Below are 27683 nucleotides of genomic sequence, written 5' to 3'. Positions count from 1 at the left end.
AGCTAAGAGATGGAGTGATTTCCCAGCTCCGCACACGTCTGGATGGCGGGGCACCAAAGTCTGCATTATTCCCCCTCACAGCCCTGCCATGGGAAGGAAAGAGTGAGGTCAAGGAGCAATCCAGCATCTAAAGACTAACCGGGCCCCTCAAAAGCCTGGGCCCCAAGTGGTCCTTCTACCCATAGCCCCTGGTGAAGATCAGCTATGGGACTAATGAGATGGTGTAGGCTGATTCTGCTGGGAATATGGCCCTGTGCTGAGATCCAAATTAAAATACTTCCCACATGGGGCAGAAATTAAAGATGAGGAAAGTTCCACTAGGTTGGGCTAGGTAAATGTCAGCACCCCTCACCTGCAGCCCCAAGAGACACAGCTTTCATGAACCATGTTGGACTCTTTCCCTTCATACTGTGTTATCTCTACAGGCCTCCAGAGGGGCCCTCTGTACCTGATCAGCACGAAGTAGCCCCTCCATCTTCACAACCTCCACCCAGAGAGCCATACAGAAATATGGTGAATGCCACAAGTCAAGTAGGAAGAGATGACAGAGACATTCTCATCACTTTCCACTGGCAGCAAAAGCCCCTTGATAGGTCTGGGTAGAGGACTAGAAAGAGGGTATCAGAGACCTGGTCTTCTACACCAACATTGCCTGACCTGCGAAAAATCACAATCTCTCTAGGACAGTCACCTTCCTGGAAAACACTGCCTGTCTCACAAGCTATCAGGTAAATTGAGATATTAGTGAATGGACTTCGTAAATGGAATGTCATATCAGCATGTTCCTCTTAGTCCCAGGTAGCTGACTCATACCTTCTGCAATCTTGGAAAGAGGAGCAAAGCTCTCTGGGATATTGTCACTTCAGACTCTGGAACTGGGGAAATGCAGGATAGGGTTACACTGCAGAATTTCTGTGCAATGGAGCTCAAATTTCATATATGTTTTTAACTTTGGGGAAGGCTCAGCAGATAACAAAAGAGAAAAGAGACTTATTTCACATTTGTCCTCCAAACGAGATTTAATAAATTTCACAATTATTATTTTGTGTGTTTTTTTATAGAGAATACCAAGTAAAGGGGAAAGAAGAGTTTTAGTGTGACAGGTGGCTGTAATAGAGTGATGGTAAGAGCCTCAGGGAGCTATTCTGCTACTCACTGCCTCAGTTTCTTTATTTGTAACAGCTCCTGCTTCATCAGTCATTGGAAACACTTCGAACATGCCAAGTGCCTAGGAAGCACTGGAGACCTGCCCTGCTGTCAATGGCCCCGTTTTGTGCTGGAGGAAATGAGGCAGAGATGATAACTTCCTATTTCAGGCACAGAAAGTGGAGCAGTTTCCAGAGAAGGCTGGTCCCCAGTCTGTGGCTCTCTCTCAAACCATTCCCTTTCTTTTGTTTTCTACAACACAGGGACAAGACCTCCTTATTGGTCTCCCTGCCTCCTTGTTCTGCTCCAATCCTTCACTACTGTTTTGTTTGTTTGTTTTCTTTTGTTTACTGTGTCTTTGCTTCTCAAGAATCAGGCCAATACTTACATTTTCCAAAATGTACTTTCCTTCCACTTGGACTTTAGAAACTCAGTTTGGGACCCTCCCTGGGGCCCCTCTGTCATCCCTTCCTACTTGACTTGTGGCATTCACCATATTTCTGTGTGGCTCTCCTACTCCCAAGTCCCACCTATTCACAGGCCCTTCCCACTATTGGGTTCCTCCTACTTGTAGGAGTAGTTACTCTTTTCTTTTTTAATCCTCACCCAAGGATATTTTTTCAATCGATTTTCAGACAGAGTGGTGCTGGAAGCTACCCATTGTCTACACCAGGGGTGGGCAAACTTTTTGACTCGAGGGCCACAATGGGTTCTTAAACTGGACCGGAGGGCCGGAACAAAAGCATGGATGGAGTGTTTGTGTGAACTAATATAAATTCAAAGCAAACATCATTACATAAAAGGGTACGGTCTTTTTTTTCAAGAGTTTTATTCATTTCAAACAGGCCGGATCCGGCCCACGGGGCGTAGTTTGCCCACGGCTGGTCTACACTATCATGAAAGTGCAGCAGGGAACACAGAAGGCTGGTGGACCTTGGGCTTTAGAAAGGGCTAAAAGCTATGCACTGATTGTTCTCTCGAGACAATGGTGGCTCAAGGCAATCCCCTAACCTGATAATCTTTTACTGTTTACCAAACCTTACCTTTGATATGCTTTGCTAAAGGGAAAATGTGTATTCTAGTAAATAAAAAGCCAATGGGTCCAGGCATTCGGGGAACCTCTCCGCTAGAGAGTAAGGTCTCCGCCTGGCTCCCACAATGCCTTCTAAATTTATATTTCTTGTCCAGTGTATCCATTATGCACAGCCCCTTCTCCAGATCCTGAATCCTCACTGCAAAATGTTGTGCCAGAGTGGAAGGGAGGAGGGGGGCAGCGAGAGAAAGAAACATTGATGTGAGAAAGACACATCAATTGGTTGCCTCTGCATGGGGATCAAACCTGAAACCAACATATGTGCCTTTGACCAGGAATCAAACCTGCAACCCTTCAGTCCATGAGTTGACTCTCTAACCACTGAGCAAACCAGCCAAGGCAGCTACTCTTTCCTTTTACTGTTCTGAACCAAAATGACTATAAATTTTCCACAGGCTAGAGAGTAACCTACAATATTTAATATAATTTTATCCTAGATTCAGAGATAATAGAAGAAATTAGATTCAGAAAACAACTTGTAACGTTTAGATTGGGCTGTCTCAAGGACTCCAAGCCTGGCCCATTCTGAGAAATCCCCCATGGGGGCTCCTCCCTCCTCAGGCAGGCCATCCTCCCTCTAGTGTTCTCAGCACACCTTGGTTAGTAGATAACAAATCCAGAAAGGTCCTACCATTAAAGCTTCTGCTGTTTCCCATGAGAAAAGATAATAAGAATGTTGGGAACGTTTACTCCCTCCAAAAGAAACCCATTGCTCCCCAGTAGGATGGGACTTGACCCCTAGTCACCACAGGAAGACTGCTCCATCTCTAAATCTGAGCTGTATTAAAGACACAGTCGGGGGTGACTTCCCTTATCTCAGTTCTGCTCCTTTCTTATTGCCTTGCCCCAGTGCAAGGTGAAGATCAGTCTTGCTGTCCATTCTGCCCTCCTCCAGTCTTCTCACCTCCACAAGAACAAGGAACACTCTTTAGTAATAGATCATTCTAAATTAACATAGAGAAACGAAGCATGTCTCTAACAGAGACACAGTTTTCAGAGATGCAAGAAGCCAACAACATAAATACTCACCATCTAGCTCCTCAGAGTCACAGCCCCTTAAACACATTTTCTCATTATGATGTGCATACCATTTACCTAATAGAAGTGTATATTTGGGCTCTTTTCAGAAAATAGAAGCAGGGTCCTACAAAAGTATACTCTAGTCTTAATAAGTAACAAAATAAACTGATGAACGGAGTAGATCCAGAGACATGGAAGCATGGAACAGAGTGTGGAATCTTGGAGGGAAGGCGGGAGAGGGTGCGTGGGTGGGAGGTAATCAACCAAATACCTTGCATGCATTAACGCATGGACACAGATAATAAGGTGGCCTGGGGCAGGGGGCAGGGGAGGGCTTGAAAGGGTCAATGGGAGGCAGGGGGGGGGGGGGCGGGGGGAATGGACATATGTAATAGTTTCAACAATAAAGAATTATTTTTTTAAAAAAAAAAAGTATACTCCAGTCTTTATTTCATGCAAAAGAGAAAGCTGCTTAAAGCTTGAAATGCAAGATTCATCAGCTTTTGTCACTCCCCTCTATGTTTTGGGAATCATAGGGCCAGGTTTTAGACAAAAATCAGACTCACAGCACTTGGTGCTTCTCATCCTGCCAGCCTTCTCTGCTGAAAGGAAGCACAGAGCTCAGGGAAGGCAACTCAGACCCGACATTATCGCATCAGAGTATCTGCTTTCTTCCCCCACACCTTGCTCCATAGATCATGCCTGTTCCCTCTGCAATTCACAACTGAACTTTCTCAAAAATCCATCTCTATCGTCTTCAGCAGGGACTTCCCATCTTACTCTACTTTCAGAGCCCAATAAGGGTGTGATGATACACAACCTTGAAAGTTTGCAGACATGGGCAAGGGCAGTCTTCCTGGCCCTGAAAGCAAAGTGCCTTATAGAAATGTCCCATCTTTCTCTAAGCGAGGTTCTTATTTGGACACAAATTGTATAGGAGGAGGAGGGGAAAGCCCTGAAAAACAAATGAGCAACTTTTTTAAAAGCTTTCAGAATCAAATGTAAAATTCATTAAGAAAAGTAATGGAAATTTTATGGCTGGTGCACAGATAAATTCATTGCTGACTCTTAATTCATCAAGCACACTTACAAGAGTGTATACCAAATTAATTGGAACTAACAGCCTCTTAGAAATTCTAACCAGCTGCAGACTCAGGGTAAACTAGTTGAAACAAAACAAAGAACCCTTCCTCCTCCTCCTTCTCCCAGGCTCTGATTGAATTAAAGGCTACACTTTCTCAACTCTAAAAATGTTCAACAACTTTGTTCTTCCATGATTGCCAAGCCCATCTGCTGCTCAGGCCCAGGCAGGGTCAGAATGAGGTTTCTTTGGACATTAGGAATCCCAATTTGATGGCACCACAGCTATAAAGACAATCAAAGAATTGCAGCATTTTGTGTATTTGTTGTGTGTTTTTTAATTGTGTTTCTGGCTGACTACTTAATTAGCCACTTGTAGGAAGCAGCTAGAAAGCCAGTGCTTACTGAGTTTGTTTTAGTGGTGGTTTTGGCAGGGCCACTATATCAGATAGAATTTCATTTTTCCATAAGTATAAGAAAATCTAATTAATAGTGGCTTAAACATACACGTTAGTTGTGACACATAACAAGAAGTCTGAAAGTACTTCCAGGACTGGAAAAGAAGCTGAAAATGCCATAAAATATCAAATCTTCTCTCTTTTCCTCTACCATCCTCAGCATGTTGACCTTTATCCGCATGCAAATTGCCTCCTGGTTGCCAAAGGGCTGCCACATTGCCACCCATCATTTTAGACCTCCAGAAATGTTTGAGCTCCAAGGAGTAAGAGAGAAGGAGAAGAAGAGACACCAGGAGTTTTTGGCTTATATATCATTTGCCAACGCTAACACATGGCTACTGCTAACTTCAGGGAAGACTAGAAAAATCAATGTCTGCTTGTTTTTGCTATTTTAATAACCTCTTTAATAGAAACAGAAGAGATAGAAAGAGGTTGGAAATGAAAGGTTAGTCAGTTAAGAGTATCTGTTGCAAAAAAAGAGTATCTGTTGCTCCTATCACCTATAAAGAGAGGCCTAGGCCATTAATTAGGATTCCTCGTTGTTATTGTTTTTAAAGAAATGCAAAAAAAGGGGGGAGGGGGAGAGGTGCAAGAAATGGTTTAAATGTGTAGGCTGTGCATATCTAACAATTTTTTTTAATGCAGTAACTGTACGTAGAACCTCATTTGGCTGTACCAACCTGTGAGAGCCCAGGACTTCCCATTGGACTACCACAGCAAGACCTGGTTATGGGACCCATGAGCAATGAAGATGGGAGGGCATAGAGGCCTTTTCCCATCATTGTTCTCAAGAACAATTTATCATGATAGTCTTTGCCATAAACTAGAAGAAAGGAATGCAATATCAAAAGGACAGAGAAAGTTCCTGAAAAGTCAAAGTGAGTTCATTTAATAATGTTCATACAATAAAAACGACTAATCCTGAAATATTTGGGAAGATTATGACTTAAGTGTTATTTTGAAGAAAATCACAGATTTTTGCTGGATGCTATTGCCTAATGAGTGTCTTTCCTGTATTCATCTGGAACCACGTGGCCTGGTACAGTAGCCACAAACCATGTGTGGCTACTGAGCACTTGAAATGTGGCTGGTCCAAATTGAGATGTGCTCTAAGTGTGAAATGCAGACTAGATTTCAAAGGCTCAGTAAGAAAAAAGATACCTTTTTTTTTTTTTTTAATATATATATTTTATTGACTTTTTACAGAGAGGAAGGGAGAGAGATAGAGAGTTAGAAACATAGATGAGAGAGAAACATCGATCAGCCGCCTCCTGCACACTCCCCACTGGGGATGTGCCCGCAACCCAGGTACATGCCCTTGACCGGAATCGAACCTGGGACCCTTCAGTCCGCAGGCTGACGCTCTATCCACCGAGCCAAACCGGCAACAAGAAGACCCACTACATGGGAGAACATATTTGCCAATGATACCACCGATAAGGGTTTAATTTCCAACATTTACAGGGATCTCATGAAACTTAACAAAAGGAAGATAAACAATCCAATAAAAAAATGGGCAACGGACCTAGATAGACACTTTTCGAAAGAGGACATACAGAAGGCCGAAAGACATATGAAAACCTGCTCAAAGTCACTAACTATACGAGAGATGCAAATCAAAACGACAATGCGTTATCATCTCACACCTGTCAGAATGGCTATCATCAACAAATCAACAAACAACAAGTGTTGGAGAGGATGTGGAGAAAAAGGAACCCTTCTGCACTGCTGGTGGGAATGCAGACTGGTGCAGCCACTGTGGAGAACAGTATGGAGCTACCTCAGAAGACTAAAAATGGAACTCCCATTTGACCCAGTGATCCCACTACTAGGAATATATCCCAAGAAACCAGAAACGCCAATCAGAAAGGATATATGCACCCCTATGTTCATAGCAGCACAATTCACCATAGCTAAGATTTGGAAACAGCCTAAGTGCCCATCAGCAGATGAGTGGATTAGAAAACTGTGGTACATATACACAATGGAATATTATGCTGTGGTAAAAAAGAATGAACTCTTGCCTTTTGCAACAGCATGGATGGAACTGGAGAGCATTATGCTAAGTGAAATAAGCCAGTCAGAGAAAGATAAATACCACATGATCTCACTCATTTGTGGATTATAGAGAACAACATAGACTGATGAAAAGGGACAGACTCAAAGACTGAGAAACAGCAATCAGGCTATCAATCCCCAGAAGGAAAGTAGGGGAGGGCGGGGGTAAGGGGAAGAGATCAACCGAAGGACTTGTATACATGTATATAAGCCAAACCAATGCACATGGACAACGGGGGGATGGGAGCATGAGTTTGTGTGTGGGGGGGAGGTTGGGGGTTAATGGGGGGGATGAGGACACATTTGTAATACCTTAACTAATAATAAAAAAACAAAAAAAAAAGAAAAAAAAAGAAAAAAGATACCTTATCTGTAATTTTTTGTACTTGAAACATGTTGAAACGATAGCATTTTGGACATAAGGAAATAAATATAGCATACTATTAAAATTAATTTCGCCTGTTTTTTATTTTTTACAGCAAATGTTAACATATTTCATAAGCATTGTAAGATGGTCATAGTCAAGAGATTAACATTTAAATACTGATACTATGCTATTATCTAAAGATACACGCACACATATGTAATACCCTTTGTAATACTTTAAGCAATTAAAAAAAAATTAAAAAAAATAAAAAAGATACACGCAATCAGGTATTGAATAAGAGGCATTTCTATGGAAATAAAAGACAATCTCATGCTTCCTTGGATTACCTCCCAAATAAACTCTCTGACCCTAAGTGGGGGAGCTCTCTATCAGACGACCCAGACTAAGAGAACAACTCAAAGGTCTTTACAATTCTTTGTAGCACCCATGCCAAAGATCCTTTGGCTTCACAACTCAATGCTGAGTTTTTCTCCCTGAGCTATTATCAAAAAAGTCATCTTTCATTACTATTGTTTTCCATCAATTCATTTAAGATTCCATGGTCACTGGCTTAAAAAAAAAAAAAAAAAAAAAAGACTCTGCTCTAATTAAACAAATAGCTGGCATTGGAAAGAGTTTGCATATTTTTTTTCTCTGCAAGCAATTTGCTTACGTTTAAACTGTGCTTATGTAGTGTTGTCTTAATGATCGAATCATTAAAGACATTGATGTGGCCTTTGGAAACATTTTCTTCTGCTGTGGGGCAGTGGCTGTTCTTTTTACCCCACAAAATCGAACTCCACAAGACAATGAATCACATTTCTCATCTGATCTGCTAAAAAGAGGCACAACCAGCAGAGTAGTTGTTAAATAAGTAAAAGCTTGTGAAATAAATAAAAGACACATATACAACGAAAAGCTAAAAAGTATTATTAGGGTTTTGATGAGGTTTATGAATGCCAAAATCCTGTCCTACCTAGCCCCTTTTCCTTAATGTCCCTCACACCAGGGACAATGACATATAGGAGTTGAAGGACTGTGCTATTTTTAATTACCTGGAATTATGCTCTAAACTCCTATGGGGTGCTGGTTGATAACCTGCTGGGTGCATGTGTCCTGCCTGAAGGCCAAATGGGTCTTTGCCATCTTCCTAAGCCCAAATCCAAATCTTGGAATTGGTTGGGAGCGAGGCACACGCTGAGCACCCACGGGAGAGAGTCAGTGGACTGGACCTGTTGAGGGCGGCCTGCCCACTCACTGATTAAGTTACTGACGTCCCTGGAGGGGAGGCAGTTCCTATGTGTGAGACTTTTTATCACAGAGTTGCCCTGACCACTAAGCATGGCCCATATCGCAGATGGAAATTACACCTCTTTTCCCTCTATGCTGATATGAAGCAATTATATCTCATTAGTTGATATGAAAATGGCAGGCAGGAAATGCTATAAAACTCGAGGAAGAGTAAAATCACTTGGGGTCAGAATAATAGAAGTAACAGGATGCAATTTGACAGAGTCGCTCTTGCCTTAAACACAGAAGAGTCCATTCATGTCAAGGAAAGCCAGAAATACATTTGCTCCCTCCATTCCTTCTCTGGAACCTTCTAGGCATTCTTACAACGGAGCTTGCTATGCATTACTTCTCACCCCTTACAATCTCAATAAATGCCGGCTCAGTGAACAACCCAATTCTGCAGCCAACTACCAGCAAGTTCACAAGCTGGTTCCTCTTTAAAACATACATATGAGAGGAAAGCTACTTGGTTGCTTAATGATATTCTTTTCACACCTTCTTTCTGGGTATTTTCCATAATTGAATTGTCTACAAACAAAGCAAGGATTGCTGCTTCTAATAGCATGTGGCACTTCATAGACACCTCTGAATGAAATGTAACAAAGCACTTTAAATGAATGTTCATTAACTTGCAGTTCTGTTTGAGAGCAAGGCACTCTATGTTTCTTAAATGAAAAGACTTGGAGCAATCTAAGCATGTCTAAGAAGTACTGAGTAACCCTTGTTCACCAAGGATTATAGAAAATGGTATCTTTTGACAAAATTAACTTTTAAAATGTTGTTTGCTCTTTTTCTTTCACTTAACTACTCTATGTTTATAGAGAAATGTTATCATTTGCATTTGCTAGAGGAAATGACTTCCCTTTATCTAGTCCATCCCATTCTATTATCTGCATGTCTTTCAGCTCCTCAGTCCAGGTCTACAACCCACATATGTTTTCCTCCCTCATGTCTATCTTCATGGACCTGGAAACCATTACAAATGTAATAACTTTTCCAGTCATTCAGTTTTTTCTTATGGACCTGAGTCACACCATAAAGCATCTTTGGTCTTGACAATTTGGCCAAAATGGGGGGGGAAAATATCCATGAAATAAAAGATGAAAAATCGCTCAGCCAGTGTGGCTCAGTGATTGAGCATCAGCCTATGAGACAGAAGTCCACAGTTCAATTCCCAGGCAGAGAATATGCCCGGGGTTGTGGGCTTGATCTCCAGTGGAGGGGGAGAGAGAAGGGGCGGTGCAGGAGGCAACTGATCAATGATTCTCTCTTATCATTGATGTTCTATCTCCCTCTCCCTTCCTGAAATCAATTTTTAAAAAGATGAAAAATCATCTGCATTTAGGATATATTTATACCTCTCCATATTTTTGTTATCCCTTTATATTACCCCCTGATTTCAAAAGAAATGTGTGTATAAGTAATGGGGAGAAGGAGCATTGAGCCACTAGACAACTCAGGTACTCTAAATGGATCCAGCTTTCAATTTATATCTATGGAATTTGGAGAAATACCCAAAGCATATTTATTACTCAATATTTTTTAATATTCAAAAGGATCTTGCAGAGTTTTGGAATTTGAGTATCTAATACATCACATTTTGAGTGGGAATCGTATGCAGATTTTTGCCAGGGATATATTGAATAGGACTTGAGTCTAGGAAATCTAATTAGGCTAGCAATTAACAAATATGGGGACTAGGGACTTCCATATGTCTGTTACATTATAGGAGGCAGGAGTTGAGGTGGAAGAGACAAAATGTTTAACCTGGATAATCCAGACCATCTATAGAGAGAAAATCCACCAGATGATTACTCAAGTCACTAATTTGGTTGTTGCCATGATACACCAAACAGATGGGCAAAATCCACAGCAAGCATGACGCTAGGTACTAGGATTCAAAGACAAATGAGCTATAGCACCTGCTTTCCACAAGGTCAGAATCTGATGGGGACTTTCATAAAAGGGAGGAAAAGAGGGTAGAAGGAAAGAAAGGAGGAAGGGAGAAAGAGAGAGAAATACAAGGGGAGGGGAGGGGAGGAAAATTCTACCTGGGAGGGTCAGGAAAGAAGGGGTGATATTTAAATCAGCTCTAGATAGATGTGTCAGCGTTCACCCAAAAGACAAGGTGATAAAGGCATCCCAGGCCATGGGAACACTTGGGCAAGATATTTACATTTTCTGCTTCCTAAAGGAGAGCACGCTGTCTGAATCAACTCTTTGAGTAATAAGGTAAAGGAAGACAGCAAAATCAGTTTAACATTTGTTAAAAACAGAAAAGTCATTTCAGCAATTGCCCTTTTTAAATAATCTAGAACAGTGGTTCTCAAAGTGTGATCTTCAGACGGGCAGCATGAACACACACACACACACACACACACACACACACACACACACACACACCCTGCCCCCACTGACTAAGAAACTCTAGGTCCAGGCAGCAATATGTGTTTCAAGATGCTCTTCAGGGAATATTGATGCTAAAGTGTGAGAACTGCTGCCCAAGAGTAAGTAACTTCAACTCATCCTGTGATGTGCTTTCTGCATCTCGCCAATGGAAAGGATTCAAAGTTCCTTAACCCAAATTCATAGACATGCACTACATTACTAGTTCCTAGACTCCTGCCCATGTACAGCATCGATGCCAGACTTGACAAAAGCTTTCACTGATCCCCAGCGAAACGAGATTGATGAAACAACCAAGCATTTTTCAAAAAGCTAATTTTGTAATTTGTTAAATAAATTTTTATTGTGAGACTATATCCTTCTTGCTGTTAAATCTTCATTCTTTGTATGAAATAATACCAGTAAAAGAACAGTGACTTTTTAAAAAATAAACTCAATTGGCAAAATAGATTGCAGCTCTATGTTGTTCCTCGAGAGGGTTTTTTTAAATGTGTCGGTTTAAAAATCCAGATATCTATAAACCACTGAAATTGACAGGCTATCCATAGCCTTGCCAGTAAAAAGCTATGTGAATGTATTTTACTTCCTGAGAGTCGAAAATGTTTTACTAAGATTTTTATCCATTTGTATTCCAAAAATGTCCAAATTAAGTTTGAGATTCATAAAACCAAGTTTCAGTAGACTATAAATTTAATAACTGTTCACCATCTCTAATGATTTTTATTCTAGGATTACCATTTTCTTTATGAACTGTCATTTGGAAGATTTCTTATTTGTGATAAATTTATATAAATATATATAACTATGCATATGTGTGTGCAGCTGTATCTGTTTGGTAGCTTTTGAGATCCCCAAGCACCTGGCTGGGAGAATAGAAAAGGTGAGTAGAGATAGAATCATAAATAAACTATTATTATTTATAATGTACATTCTTCATTCTCATGCACTAATACACAATGTTATTTATTAGTTTAATCACTGTTGTGAGAATTATTATTTCATGACAACACTGAAAATGGGAATTGGAAAATAGGAGAGAGAAAAATACATTCTCTCTGGAGGACATGTAACATTTACTATGCCTAATCTGTGCAGAGATAAACTACATTTATTTCTATTACAATACCTAATTCATCAATGTATTAAACTGCCTCCTACTCCAGTAGCCATGAAACATTAGTGACCACTGAAACACAAACCTCATTTTTCCCCATCACTTCCCACGTCCTTCCCTTCATTTCTAGTCTTATTATAACCACCCTAGTCCCCAACTTCAACTCCTCAATCCCCAGATTACTGCAGGTCAGAATAGCTTACTTCTGACCTAACCGGTTTGACTCAGTGGATAGAGCGTCGGCCTGCAGACTAAAAGGTCCCAGGTTCCATTCCGGTCAAGGGCATGCACCTTGGTTGCGGGCACATTCCCAGTAGGGGGTGTGCAGGAGGCAGCTGATCAACGTTTCTCTCTCATCGATTTTTCTAACTCTCTACCACTCTCCCTTTCTCTCTGTAAAAAAATCAATAAAATATATATATTTTAAAAAGAATAGCTTACTTCTGCAGGTCCCCGGGTTTTAGGGGTTTCTGGAGAATAAAAAACTCTGCATCAACTCAGATGTCCCCATTCCAAGTCTCAGACTCCTCTGTCCTCCCAATCAGGGTCTTGACCTGGTGAGGTACACTTGCTGGGTTGTGAATTCAACCTTCACTAGAGATCCGCAGTTCTTATAATTAAATACTGAACCTGTCCTTTAGCTTTTCCTGCCCTTTGGCTGCAAGGGAAAAGAATATTTATATCTCCCAAGGAGGACCTCTAGCTTTCTCTACTCAGTGGCCTGAAATCGATCATCCTCCGCCCTTCACGGTGCATCGATAGCCCCCAGCAAGGACTATTCAATTACTTGTCTTATAATTACCACTTCTCCCAAACCTTCCCTGCGCCTGAGCTATTGAACCCACCAGTGTGCTCTCTTTCATTGGCATTTCGTCCCAGGTCGCCACTGATGGAAGTTCTAATGATCGCACCATTACTGCATGCCAAGGGCTAGCATCACTCCACCTGCCATCAGCAATGGCGTTTTCATTGCAGGCAGCTTCCTTAGTGTCTGCTTCCTAGAATTACTTCTGTCTCCACTGGGTTAGGTCAGGTTCCCAAGGAAACGGACACTGACACAGTGGATTTCCATGCGGAAAGTGTACTGGGAGCGCTCTCTGAATCACACCTGGGAGGGAGTAAGGAGCAGCACTGGGCAGAGGGAGACATTGCACCGGGGCAGAGACCTCAGCCCCGCCACGGGAGCACTGAAGTTGAGATGGGCTCTTAAGATTTGGCCGACACTGGGGCAAGAGAACAGGACCTTTGTACTCCCTACACACATACATCTAATAGTCACTGAATCGCTCACGGACATAGCAATTGAATGGGGCAGCTCCCTTCCCTGAGAGGGACCCAGCTATGAGCCCTCAGCAGGCAACACTCCTGGCAGTTAGGGGAACACTTGCCTGGTGCTAAAGGGGGCCTCTGGGCAGTGCATGTGCCACAGTGTCCACCTCATCCCTGGGAATCAAGAGCCAGGAAGACACAAATGATAAAGATGGCCAGTGCTTCCCAGCCTGGCATCTGCTGACCACTCCAGTCTCATCTGCCTCCATGTGCCTCTACACAGACTTCTTCAGCCAACTGGTTTCCCCCGATGTCCCCTAAATAATCCCCAACGTACTGCCTCTCAGCCTTGGCTCCTAGCTTGCTTCCCGCCTGGGATACCCTGCTCTTCTCACTGTTTCTCATTCTACCCAAAAACCATCTTTTTCCGGTGGCTCCAGCCCACACCACCCCCCTCCTGTGACTCCAACAATGAAGGCCGTGTACTAATCACATGACACTGAGAATACCCTGCATCTGCTAGCTCCCTGTGTTATATGCATTTTCTCTGATTTCAGCCAGACTGTAAGTGCTGCTACTTAAAGCAACCTTGGACAGTGAATGAGTAGGCCCCGAGCCTCAGTTTCTCTGTTTGTATTAAACCTAGAAGTTATTCATTTATTACTTTAGTGAATATCTGAGCACCGTCCCTTTCTTCAATAGCTAGGGGCGGTGGGAGGTGGAAGGGCGACCCTGTTGATGGAAACTTTAGCTCAGCATATAAACGCCAGAGAAGGCCAAGGTAAAGGAAAGGTAGATTCTTAGGAAAATGGACCTGGAGATAAGCAAAGTCCATACCCCAACTCCATACCTACCTTCCTCCACTGTGACTTTCTGTCTGTGAGAGCCATATCCAACACCTGATATCTGTGGCTACCAGGTTCAACCCAATTCTCCCAAATCCCCAGAAACATTATCCTGCCTCTCTTCAAATTTAAAAAGAAATTCAGGAAAAACAACAACAAAATTTTTTTTTAATTTAAAGTCAGTGGGGGAGGAAAAGGTCACTTTGAGAGTTGGTCTTTAAATCTGTTCTTTTCAGGGTTTTAGGCCCCGAAGCAGTGGCCATTCTTCACTCCCAGTTTTTTAAGTATCCAGCTCCCTTGCAGGTGTCTGACTCCTGGCTTTAAAATTGTGCCCTCAGAATGAACTTCTCCAGGGCTGGGTAAATAAACAGCGTTCTTCTATGAGATCATGTCTCCCTCTCATAAAGTATTTTTGTTCCATTCTCCTGCAATTTCTAGATGTGTGTTTTCTCGATTTTGCAACTGGGAAGACCATGGAGAAAGGAAAAGAGTGAGTAGGCAAGAGGGCAGGTGGATGAAGATAAAAATGTGGCAGAACACAGATTTCAGCCCAGCCTATTAGAACGTCTGCCAGGGTCTTATCTTGAAGGAAGTGCAAACTTCCAAGACACAAACGTTCAGTCCCCACATGAGGAAATCATGGTGGGCCAAATCTGCCGACTTCAGGCTAAAGATTTATGTCTGAGAAGGTGGACAAGGCTGTAACTGAACTCCTATCTGCTCCTGAGCCTCTGTGCACCTGTTTATTCCCTGCACTACTTCATCACTGAGCCTCTCTTTCCCAGGGTCCACAGGTTAGACCTCAAACAACTGTGTATAGCAAGCATGTCAAACTCGCAGCCAGCGGGCCGCGTGCAGCCCACAACAAATATTTTTGCGGCCCAGCCAATATAATGATATGTAAGAAACATTTTTTTAATATATTTTATTGATTTTTGAAAGAGAGGGAGAGGGATAGAGAGTTAGAAACATCGATCAGCTGCCTCCTGCACACTCCCTACTGGGTAGGTGCCCGCAACCAAGGTACATGCCCTTGACCGGAATCGAACCTGGGACCCTTGAGTCCGCAGGCCGAAGAAACATTTTAATAAAAATTTTGTAACTTAATTTTTACAATATCCTGTTATACATAATTATTAATAACGAACTGCAAAGTTTGCTAATGACTGATTACTATAATTGTGTTGCATTCATTTCCCTTACGCGCAGGCGCACCATTTCTCTCCACTAATACTAGCAGCGAATATTTTAGCAGCCGATGGCCACGTCATTGGTCTTGGGCTGACTGGTTTGGTGTGTGCAACAGGAAATATTTCGCTTTTGGAGAACAAGAAAAATAGGTTTATTTGTGTTACGCTTATTAATTTGTGCAGTTATTCAGTGTCTGGTAAGTTAATGTTCAAGAAAAAATATTAATTTTTATTAAAATGTTCTATTATTTTACATTAACGATTACTCATTTATTTCAGCCCTTTGTATTCAGCATGTCTCTATCTAAATGAACTCAAGTTTCTATGAAAATTGAAGCTTTTGGTTTTTTTTGCGGCCCACATAAACTTAAACTATGTTTAAGTATGTTTATTTGGCCCGTGTTAGCCTTTGAGTTTGACATGCTTGGTGTACAAGGACCACTGCACTGCCTCTACTCCCCCATTGCCCATCGGCGCCCTGCCCTTGGCCTCTCCTTTCTTTGTCCAGGACCACTCCCTGCTCATCAACCAATAGTAATTACCTCTCAAACTTCAGAGGGAAGGCTGGCGGAGGGAAGGGGGTAAGAGATCAACCAAAGGACTTCTATGCATGCATATAAGCATAACCAATGGACACGGACATTAGGGGGGTGAGGGCATGTGCGGGTGGAGGTGGACGGGGAGAGGTCAATGGGAGGAAAAGGAGACATATGTAATACTATATGTAATACTTTAAACAACAAAGAATTTTTAAAAATAGTAATTACCTCCACTGAACTGTGCATCCCTCTTTAAACATACATCACTTGAATCAAACCCAACAAAGAAAAGGATACTATAGTTGGAGACAGAAACTCAAAGATAATACAGCTAGAGTAGGACCCTGTAGGTGGAGGAGTGGGACCTTGACTTTAAACTTCATGCTGTTTCTTTTTTATTATTGATTTTGAGAGAGAGAGGAAAGGAGATAGAAACATCGATGAAAGAGAAACATCATCGATTGGCTGCCTCCTGCACGCCCCCTACTGGGGATCAAGACCTTGACCGGGAATCGAACCCAGTGACCTCTTGGTTCCTGGGTCAATGCTCAACCACTGAGCCACACCAGGTGGGCTAAACTTAATGCTGTTTCGACTTCACCAAGCCTGCTTGTCTGAAGCACCAGGAAAGAGTGAGGCCAGCACTGTTAGAATATTATGAATGAGCAGCAGTTTCTTAGCCATACTCATTTTATGTTTTACCTATTATTTGGGCATCCTATCCTCTTCCCATTAATATAGCAAAATCTGCTCTTATTAGGGCTGTAGAACTTTTGTTTCACTGGTTTTCATTGACCTAGTTCCCTCTGTGTCACATGTTTAATAAGCAGAATAAAATTCCATTACAAATTCAATGAAAAAATTAACACCTATAAGTGTTCCCAGACTTTACTAGGTGTTATGCTTCCAGGGGAAAATTGAGTCATGGCATATTTAAGCAAATGTAGTGATGAATAGGTCTGACTGTTCTCTTGAAATTTCTATGATTCTCCCAAAACCTCAAAAGAGACTCTCCATACCCAGACACTGTCACTGTTCTCCTGGACCACCCAAGAGTGGCCATGTGCCATACCAGCTTGTCACCCTGCAGCTTATTATGACAGATCCAACAACCCATCCTGGCCAGCCGGTCCTTCTATCAACCTGTCCTTGAATTTCTTAGGCAGCCCATAAATGAAACTGGCATGACTGCTATGCCGTGGGTACAAAGCAGATATTCTCCACTTATCCTTCTTATTTTTCTCTCTACCAATGTTTAAAATTTTTTTAAATACAGAAAAGTACAAAGAAAAAAATTTAATAATTATCCAATTTCCACCTGCCCAGAATTAACCACTATAGTATGCCATATTGATTCCCAGTCTTTTCTTTGTTCTTTTTAATAACAAATCACTCCTTTTGATAAAAATGGTATATGTCTATTATAAGAATGTTAAGAATGTAGAAAATCACAAAGCCATGGTAAAAATAAATAAAAATTCCATAGCCAGGAATAACTGTTCATATTAAGTTGAAAATGATCACACATCTTTCTATGCATAAATATAGAAAGAAGAAAAGATAAATTGCAAAAATGAGGGATAAAATACATTTAGTTAAATGAAGTTAAAGAAAATAAAGTAAAATAAAAATTTTTTCTATGCATTTTCTATTAAAAAGTATTCACTTCAAATTTACCTTGACTTTTACAAAAGTAAAAAGAAACTATAGCTCTGAGATTAAGAAATTAGTGTGTTAAAAACATCAGAAGCCCTACTGGTGTGGCTCAGTGGTTGAGTGTTGACCCGTGAACCAGGAGGTCACGGTTTGATTCCTGGTCAGGGCACATGCCAGGTTGCTGGCTCGATCCCCAGTAGGGATATGCAGGAGACAGCCAATCAATCATTCTCTCTTATCACTGATGTTTCTATTTCTCTCTACCTCTCTTTTCCTCTCTCTGAAATCAATAAAAATATTTAAAAACATCAAAAGATTGCAGTCTCTTTTAAAGCTACTTATTTTAGTATGGACAGTTTCTCTTCACTCCGTCTATATGCTACGAAAAAATGAAGACATTCCTATTCTCACTTTCCTTCCTATCTGCTACCCCTTCTTTCTGAGGCTTATTAGTCATATTATTATCGTTACATTGTCTATGTTTACAACATTCACATTTTGTTCTTTACCCATAATTCCCAGAGTTGTTTAATATTAATTCTACATCTATATGAAGTCAGTGTTTACCACCAATATTTACCAGGGTGTCTACATTCCTGTGTTCTGTATTTTGATTCACGTGTTATACGTCTGGGTTTTACCTGCATATAGTTATTTTTTCCAACAAGTGCATAGGGTGCTGCATTCTTTAAGTTCTTTTGTGTTTCAATATTCCTTTACACCTGAAGGTCATCTTAGACAAATAAGAGTCTGAGGTCCAATGTTTCCCCATCAGGACTTTAGATCTCTGGTTCCATTGTCTCCTGCTATTAAACATCATGTGGGGAAATCTGAGAACAGCCTGCTTCTTCCTTTTTTCTCTTTTTGTGGGGGGCTTTCTTTTTCTCTCTAGATTCCTAAACAATTATTTATTGATGACTGAAGTTCAGCTTCTTTTGGTTTTTTTTGTTTGTTTTTTTTTTTCAGTTTAAAAGAGCTCACATTTATTACTGAATCAACCTTCTATTTCAGGAGGAAAAAATCAACAGAGCAAAATCACAAGTTCATTAATCTTCCAATTAAAATGCCCCAACTGTCCAGACAGTAGCATCTTTTCAATCATTTAAGGGTGTAGGCAACCTGGATACAGCATAAATATGTGAGTCATCTCTCATGTGTGATTTCTCATAGGCCCAGTTTGGTTCTTCTCCAATGTCTCCTCTTCGAGTTGTACCTGATTTTATTACCAGTTTTCATCCGAATCCATTGGGGAATGGGCCGATTCTGCTTTTATTTCTTGGCCAGGAACCTCTTGATCCTGAAAGTCTTGTGGGAAGACATGGTGAGGCAGAGGCGAACGCGCGCACCTCTATGGCGGAGAAAGAGAGAGAAGGAAGCGGAAGGACGTATTTAGTCTGAAGTTCAGCTTCTTAACGAAAGCATGTCCTAGTATTGAGCTTCATGCTTCTGATTTTCCTAGAAGCCTTTTGGATTTGCAAATTCAGTTTTGTCTTTAATTCAGAGAACAGTTTCTCCATTATATCCTTGACTACTTCTTCAAAGACACCAAATATTGTGTTAATATTTTTTTAATTTTACCTATGCTAGCTTTAATTTTTATCTTTTTAATTACACTTACTAAGATTGTCTCAAGCCTTTTTCTATATTAATAATTGAAATTTCAGCAATGTTTAAAGTTTGTTCTTTGCTGTTACCAACTATTAGTTTTATACGTGACATTGTTTAGTTTTTTTTATTAACCCCATAGCCCTTCCATAACTCTTTGATTTTACTCTATTGTTTAGTATCTTGAAGTTTTGATTTATTGTATGTGTTTTCTTATAAAGGCAAATTGTTTTATAACATAAAATGATCGCAAAGAATTTTCTTCTGTTCCTTGAGTTATGTTTTCTTCCAAAAGGGAGTCTATGTAATGTACTTCTTATTTGCTCAGTTTGCTTTGGGGTTTGTTTGTTTCTTTTCCTGTAGTAGGTTTGCATGGCTGCCATGCTATTTATATTTTGTTCATGCTCAATAGCCCTGAGTAGACTTTCTGTCTGGTCTGATATAGTGGACTGCTTCTTGGCTTTCTTCCCATTGTATCTGAGACCTGTTTAGTTTCCTGCTCAAGACAGATGGGAGAACTCACCTGAGATGGTGGACAGGGCAGATTTGTTTGCAAAACTTAATCCTGCTCTTTCTCCCACTATTTTGGTATCTGAACTGTACAAAGGGTCACCCCACCTAATTCAAATGGCAATGGGTGCATCTCACTCCCATCGCTTCGTGACCGTGGGCTTTAGGAGGTTTCTCCACTTCCATGCCTACCCATGGAGCTAGCTCCACTCACATCTTTCTTTCAGTATCTATCCCCACTATTCCTCAGTCAGATGAAGAGAAATGTGAGGTCTGTTTGCTCAGTTTGTTTCTCTTCCAATCTGGGGCTATCAGTGAAAATGCTCAGAATTTTTATCTCTCTCCAGTCTAGCTTCTGGAAGGTCCAGGCAAGAGTAGGATTCTACTCTGACCCAGCACCCTCCAAATGTTTCCATAGTGGCTCGTTTTTTAAGTGGACTGTACTATATTTTGTTTCTTTCCTCCTTCGGTTACTGTTTGTGGTTGTTTGGGGTTTTTTTGGTTGTTGTTGTTTTGTTTTTTGTTTTTTTGTTTTTTGTTTTTTTGCTTCTATGATTTTTTTCTTATTTAATTAGATTTGGGGAAAAGGATGGAGTTTATATATCCCACCTTAACCCAAAGCCCTCAAATTTTTCTAGATGATGTCAAATTATACAACTTGTTTCTTGTTGCCTGTGTGAGAAATTTCTGGCATAGGAGCTGTTCCTCCTTCCTTTCTCTCCCACTCAAAAATGCATATATGGCCCTGGCCAGTGTGGCTCAGTTGGTTGGAGCACCATCCTATACACCAAAAAGTTGCCAGTTTGATTCTGGATCGGGGCACATGCCCGGGTTGTAGGCTTGATCTCTGGTAGGGGGCATGCAGGAGGCAGCCAATCTATGTTTCACTCTCATATCGATGTTTCTCTCTCCCTTCCTCTTTCTCAAATTGATTTTAGAGAGAGAGAGGAAAGCAGAGATGGAAAGGGAGAGGTAGAAAAAGAAAGAGAAAGAAACATGGATCAGTTACCTCCTGTCAGGGATTGAACCTATAACCTGGATATGTGCCCTGACCAGGAATCAGACCTGCCACCTTTCAGCATGTGAGATGATGCTCCAACCAGCTGAGCCACACCAGACAGGATCTTCTTTTTAATCTTAAAAGAAAAAAAGAATGCATATGAGGAAAGCAGTGAGGGCCACCTACTCATTCAGTAAATGCTGGCTAAGCATCTACTCTACAGTATACACTGTGCTGTGCTGGACATAAAATATAGCGATGAGGAGAACAGGGCCCAGTCTGAGCTCTCATGGAGCTTAGAGCCTAGCAGAACAGAGAGACATTAATCAAAGAATCACACAAATAACATAAAGTTAAAACAATTTCAGTTTCATAAGATGAAAGGAATTCTGTGGATTGATGGTGGTGACAAAATGGCATGAGTGTACTTAATGCCATTTAAGAATGGTCAAGATGGCCAATCTTTTGTTTGTTTGTTTTTGTTAATCCTCACCCGAGGATATTTTTTTCCATTGATTTTTAGGGAGAGTGGAAGAGAGAGGGAAAGACAGAGAGAGACATCGATGTGAGAGAGACACATTGATTGGTTGCCTCCCGCATGTGCCCAACCAGGGCCCAGCCAGGGCAGAGCCTGCAACTGAGGTATGTGCCCTTGGCTGGAATTGAACCCTGGGACCCTTTGGTCCACAGTCCAACATTTCATCCGCTGAGCCAAACCAGCTGCAGGGGTGAGCAAACTTTTTGACTCGAGGGCCACAATGGGTTCTTAAACTGGGCCAGAGGGCCGGAACAAAAGCATGGATGGAGTGTTTGTGTGAACTAATATAAATTCAAAGTAAACATCATTACATAAAAGGGTACAGTCTTTTTTTTCAATAGTTTTATTCATTTCAAACGGGCCGGATCCGGCCCACAGGCCGTAGTTTCCCCACAGCTGGGCTAGGGCAAGATGGCCAATCTTATGCGATGTGCATTGTACCACAATTTTTTACAATGAGAATGAATATAAGGAGAGAGAGAGATAAATAGTGGCAGGAACACACAGATGAGCATAGGGCAGGAGTCTTTCCTGAGGAAGAAATGATTGAGCTGAAATCCACAGGAACAATAGGACGGGGGTTATTAGAGGGATGACCTTGAAACCACTCCAATTTACAAAGAGGATAAATCACTCACAAATGTCAGTACTGTATTACTGGTATGGCAGGACAGTATATTAAAATATTAACCAATATTTTCCCTGTACTTCCTCTCACCTGCCCCCCCTTCTCCTGGTGCCCACCCCCAAACAGCAGAGTTAACCTGTACTTCCTGTGTAGGGAGAAGGCAGCCGGAGAGACACAGCAAAGAGAAAACCAGCCAGCCTCTAGGACTGGTTCTGGATTTGGGTTTTTTTTAAAGATTAGGAATTTAGGTGAAACAAAGAGAATTTGGGGTACAGGTTTTTGGAGAGAAGAAACAAATCATGAATAATAAACAAGGTTACCTGCCACTCCTGGATTTAAAAGAATTTCCCAGACTTGAAACAGAAACCCTCAGCCTTGGGCCCTAACGAGAAGCAATGAGGTCATGGAAGCTGGGGATGCTGAGGAAGAGGCACTTCGGGCCAACCCCAGGGAGGCGCTAAAATTCCCAGGGAGTGTGAGATGAGGCTTCTGGGAGCAGGAAAGAGGCTTCCCCATTCTCGGGGAAGAGGCCAGGAAGGAGGCAGCAAGATGCAGAGAGGAAATGGCTGGCTGGTGTTTCTGGGACAGCTACCCGGGCCGCGGCAGCCTTCTGACAGAGCAACCTGAGTGAACTGATAACCAAGGAGCAGGTGAGCAATGGACTTCCCAACAGATGCCTACAGCTCAGGTGACACCGAGGGCTTGAAGGATGGCCCTGTGCACGCACCTGTGCCCGCACATCACCCTCCCTCCTGCTGGACTACCCATCCCAGAATCAGAGACATGAATTGACTAAGAGAAAGTTTCTACCATCCTAACAGAATGAGGAAACAACATAAAATTAGAAAGACTCACAGGCAGATAAAGTAAGCTACAGCGTTGGCTCCCCGATTTCTAGCTGGGGTTCATAGTACAGGCCTACCTCAGATATATTGGGAGTTTGGCTCCAGACCACCACAATAAAGGAAATATCTCAATAAAGCAACTCATACTACATTTTTGGTTTCCCAGTGCATATAAAAGATATGTGTCAATATTCTGTAGTCTATTATGTGTGTGATAGCATTATGTCTAAAAAAAATCAATGTGCATACCTTAATTAAAAAATACTTTATGGGCCCTACGCAGTTTGGCTCAGTGGATAGAGCATTGGCCTGTGAACTGAAGGGTCCTGGGTTCGATTCCAGTAGAGGGCACATGCTCAGGTTGCAGGCTCTATCCCCAGTAGGGGGCATGCAGGAGGCAGCCGGTCAATGATTCTCTCTCATCATTGATGTTTCTATCTCTCTCTCCCTCTCCCTTCCTCTCTGAAATCAATAAAATATATTTTTAAATACTTTATTGCTAAAAAATGCTAACTATCATCTGAGCCTTTGGCAAGTCATAATCTTTTTGCTGGTGGAGTGTCCTGTAATAAAATGCAATATCGCCCTAACAGGTTTGGCTTAGTGGATTGGGCATCAGCCTGCAGACTGAAGGGTCCCAGGTTCGATTCCGGTCAAGGGCATGTACCTTGGTTGCGGGCACATCCCCAGTAGGGGGTGTGCAGGAGGCAGCTGATCGATGTTTCTCTCTCATCGATGTTTCTAACTCTCTATTCCTCTCCCTTCCTCTCTGTAAAAAATCAATAAAATATATTTTTAAAAAAAATGCAATATCTATGAAGCACAATAAAGCAAAGTGCAATAAAGCAAGGTATACCTGTGATAGCAAATTTCCCCTATGTACCTCTTACAGTTCTCTGTAATACACCTGTGTGTTGTAGCACAAAGGCCTAGAGTCACTGATACAAATGTTCCTTGCTAGGACATCATTGACAAAGGCCAGCCTACCCATTAGGCCATGAGCGAAGGCTCTGCTTGGCCACTCCAACAAAGAGAGTACAATAGCTGTAGGCCCTTGGACAAGAGCCTGTGGCCCTGCTTATTGTTTCAGTACATTTTGCTGCTTCTTCCTTGTTTGGCACTTTCCATTTAGGAATCTGATAAATCCCATATGCTGCCTCATGACAGTGATGATGTCCTAATTTTTGTCTTTTTTATTAACCTCCTGCTGAATACTCAGCCCTTAAAATAGCACCTGGTACATAGTAGGTCCTCAATAAATATCTGTTGAATGAAAGACTGCATCTTTGAATCTTCTCCCTAGTATAATAATGTCTGGTACAGAGTAAAGAATTTATGCAAACTTTAAATGACTGCCAAGAGGCCTGAGCTTAACAGCTTGGCCAACTCTCCATAAAATTCCAGATAGACCCAAAGACAGCCTGATGCTTTTAGATAACTTGGCCTAATTTTTAAGGCTCAAAAATTCAGACCCAGCTGATTCCTAATCAGAAAAATATTCTCAACATCTGGGATGTCGAATACTTAATTGATCATTCTTATCCAGACCCAGTTGAATAGAAGCCTGGAGGTTAGAACCTGACACTTTTAAAATATTATGCTAAGCTGTTTAGGCCTTTAAATGTTACATTAAACTCACAATATGAGGGTAATGCTGTGTTGGATGCTGAGAGCCATCTGTGTGGGGAGAAAGGCAGGTTCTAACAGTGTGGTTATGCTGCTCTCTCGTGGCAAAATGCCACCACTGCATCTAAAACATTCCAGGGGGAAAACTTCCTACACGACTTACTACAAATAATAGATGTGTACTAACCACATTCTGTGACTCTGTCAACTTCACAGGTGTTATTTATTCCATTTAATCTTCATAGCAAACCCTAGTTTCAATGATACTAAGATAGACGCATTACAGATGAGAAAATGAAATTCACAGACATCAGCATGCCCAAGTTCACTCTTAGAGCAGTGGTTCTAAGAGTGCCGCGACCCTTTAATACAGTTCCTCATGTTGTGGTGACCCCCGATTTCATTGTTACAAATTGAACATAATTAAAGCATAGTGATTAATCACAAAAACAATATGTGATTATATATGTGTTTTCCGATGGTCTTAGGCGGCCCCCGGGAAAGGGTCACTGCTCTAGAGGAAGTGAAAGAGCAGGAATTCAAACCAGGTGTGTCTGATTCCAAAGCCCATATGCTTTCCCCTATATCATACAAATTATTACTAACAATATTTTGTTATGTGTATAATGCTATATATATTGTACATATACATATAAGGTGTCCCAAAAAATGTATATACACACTCTGAATACTTATAAAGGAAGTGTTTATTAAAATACATTTCATTTTCAAAATAGAGCTATCAACTGTTAAAATATATATACATTTTTGGAGGACACCCTGTACATAATGTATATAATATATAAAATGTGTTGAGTGCCTGCCATGCACACATACCATTTGACCATGCTTGAGATGGGCAAAGTTAAGACTTGTTCTGATATCTTTTTTAGCACATTGTTTAAAAGCATTTAAGCACCTTCTTTCTACAAATACATGCATTCATCACAACAGGGATTTATTTATAACCTACTATGTGCCATACACGGTTCAAGCTACAGTGAGGTTTCCACAGTTTGAGTTTTGTGCCTGAAGCCCCAGAACCCACTTGCTGCCTTTCCTGTGGCCTAAGAGCTGGAACTGGACCTCAATTCCGCAGCTATTTTCTGGGTGGTGCTTTGGAGCATGGGCCTTGATTATTAACATCCTAAATTATCAAAGTACTTAATAGTTAGCAGCATATAATAGCTTTAAAAAGAAAAAGAAGGGGTGGGCAGGGGAGCCTTGGGTGATGCTTTTTAATTGCACCCATCAAGACCACCTTGGCAAAATTGTCACTATTTGGAAATCTGAACCTCAGGCAGTTTTTGTTACTATCAAGGGGCCCATTTCAAAATGGCAAGACTCGGCATTAAAGCAGAAAGACCCCAAAGCCACAGCCTGTTTCCCAGCTTAATGAGCCACTCCACAGCCAAACATCCAGGACCCATGAGCAAGGAATGGGAAATGAGGGAAGATCCATTTGGGTCTCTATCCAATAGATATTCTATTCAATTAAGAAATGAGCCGAAACCGGTTTGGCTCAGTGGATAGAGCGTCGGCCTGCGGACTGAAAGGTCCCGGGTTCGATTCCGGTCAAGGGCATGTACCTGGGTTGCGGGCACATCCCCAGTAGGAGATGTGCAGGAGGCAGCTGATCGATGTTTCTCTCTCATCGATGTTTCTAACTCTCTATCTCTCTCCCTTCCTCTCTGTAAAGAATCAATAAAATATATTTAAAAAAAAAAAAAAAAGAAATGAAAGTATTTGAGTAGGTGTTATTGAACCAAGGTCCAAACAATGAGAAGTGCAAGTCATTAAATTCCTTATCTGTCCAACAATAAGGAAACCGAATAATCACTAAGACAAATATTCTGATTCAAATTAGAAAAAAAAAAAATAGCCTTTCTGTTTTCTTCCCTCTGAGATCAGAGAATCAATGTTTAAACATACCCACCGTGTTCTGAAATCTCAATCTTTTTGTTACTGCAAATGTATTCAATCAGTCAACAAAGTTCTGCTGAGTAATGCTATGTGTGCTAGTGTAACATCACATTGGGGTTGGATTTGAAATGGAAGGAAAGATGGCATTATTGCTTCATAGTCTCCCTGAAGCCCTCAGCCCCATGATGTCCCTGGGTGTGTCTTTCCCTCTTATGTTGGGGGTTGAGGGGTTCACTGTAGGAAAGCAGCTTTCTGCAGGCTGGGAGGCCGTGAGGAAGTGGCTTTGGTTGCAATTTAAACCCTCAAGAGGATGTTCCGGACTCATGTAAGGAAGCAAAAATTGCCACCCCAAAATGTGTCTGTCTGGCATAAGGATTATTTTATTTGTAAGAAACAAAAGGCTCAGGAAGAATCCCCCAAACTGCCTAAAAGAACATAACACAGAAGGTCTGTTCCAGGAAGAACTATCACCATAACCATAGTACAACCTGAACCAGGTGTGGCAAGCGGGCAGGAACCTAACAAGGCCCCTTTGATCAAAGCCTTCTCCGTCTGTCCTCTCTGGGACCCGCTGTCTTTCGATGACCCAGCAAACATCTGTGTACTAAACATTAACTCTTTCACCTCCCTGTGAATTGCCTGACTTCCCCTGCGAAGTCCCAGACCCCTCCCTCCTTCTCCGGAGTCCAGAAGGACATACATCTCTCACCTTGCTTTACTGTCTTTGGACTTTTCATGTTCATGTAACTTCCCCGGGCATACATTTTAAATCTTGATTTTTCTCCTGTTCATCTGCCTTGTGTCATTTTAATTATTCAGCCAGCCATCAGATCCAAAAGGGGACCGGGGATCTTCCCCTCCTCCAACACTGAAAAGTAGCTGTGACAAGGGGACAGGCAGGGAGGTCAGCCTTACGGTCCTAGTGGATCAGTTGCAAAAATGCATTGACTTGTCCATCTCAGACCTGATGCCTGAGTCTTCAAGGCAAATCCTTTCTTGCCCCTGGTGACCTGGCCTGCATATACATCTTTCTTCCTGAGAAATTGCTAAGGAAAAATAAACAGCACAAAAGCCTCTGTGTTCTCCTAGCAAGCAGTCAGAAATTTGGGATATTTCATTCCCTCAGTGAAGTTCATTCTCTTGGCTCTCTTGGGACTCGTGTGACTCTGGGCTTGTGGGGCTTTTTGCTCCTGCTTCCCTGCATTCACCTACATGGCCCAGGGCCATGGGGACCCCACACACAATGGATGAATGGACTGTAACTAGTCTGATGCTAAACTGGACCCAGCTCCAACACGGAAAGGAAACTCTGGACACTGGCTTTGCTTCTAGCTTTACTGAAACCCCAGCCACACTCCTTCTATGACTGGCCTAAAGCAAATGGGACTTTGGAAACCCAGGGGTGCAATTCCATGGAAATAAAGCTTCCTACCATATCTCATCATCCCATGGGGGCCTCTGGAAATGCTTATTT

General features: G+C 41.7%; 1 pseudogene; it reads right to left on the bottom strand.

Moving 5' to 3' along the window:
• Positions 1–18580: 18580 nt before the first annotated feature.
• LOC118658854 lies at positions 18581–18869 on the bottom strand (annotated as a pseudogene).
• Positions 18870–27683: the final 8814 nt, after the last annotated feature.

This window comes from Myotis myotis, unplaced genomic scaffold (genome assembly GCF_014108235.1).
Source record: "Myotis myotis isolate mMyoMyo1 unplaced genomic scaffold, mMyoMyo1.p scaffold_m19_p_1, whole genome shotgun sequence".
Classification (NCBI taxonomy): Eukaryota; Metazoa; Chordata; class Mammalia; order Chiroptera; family Vespertilionidae; genus Myotis; species Myotis myotis.
This window is presented reverse-complemented; position numbering and strand designations above follow the sequence as displayed.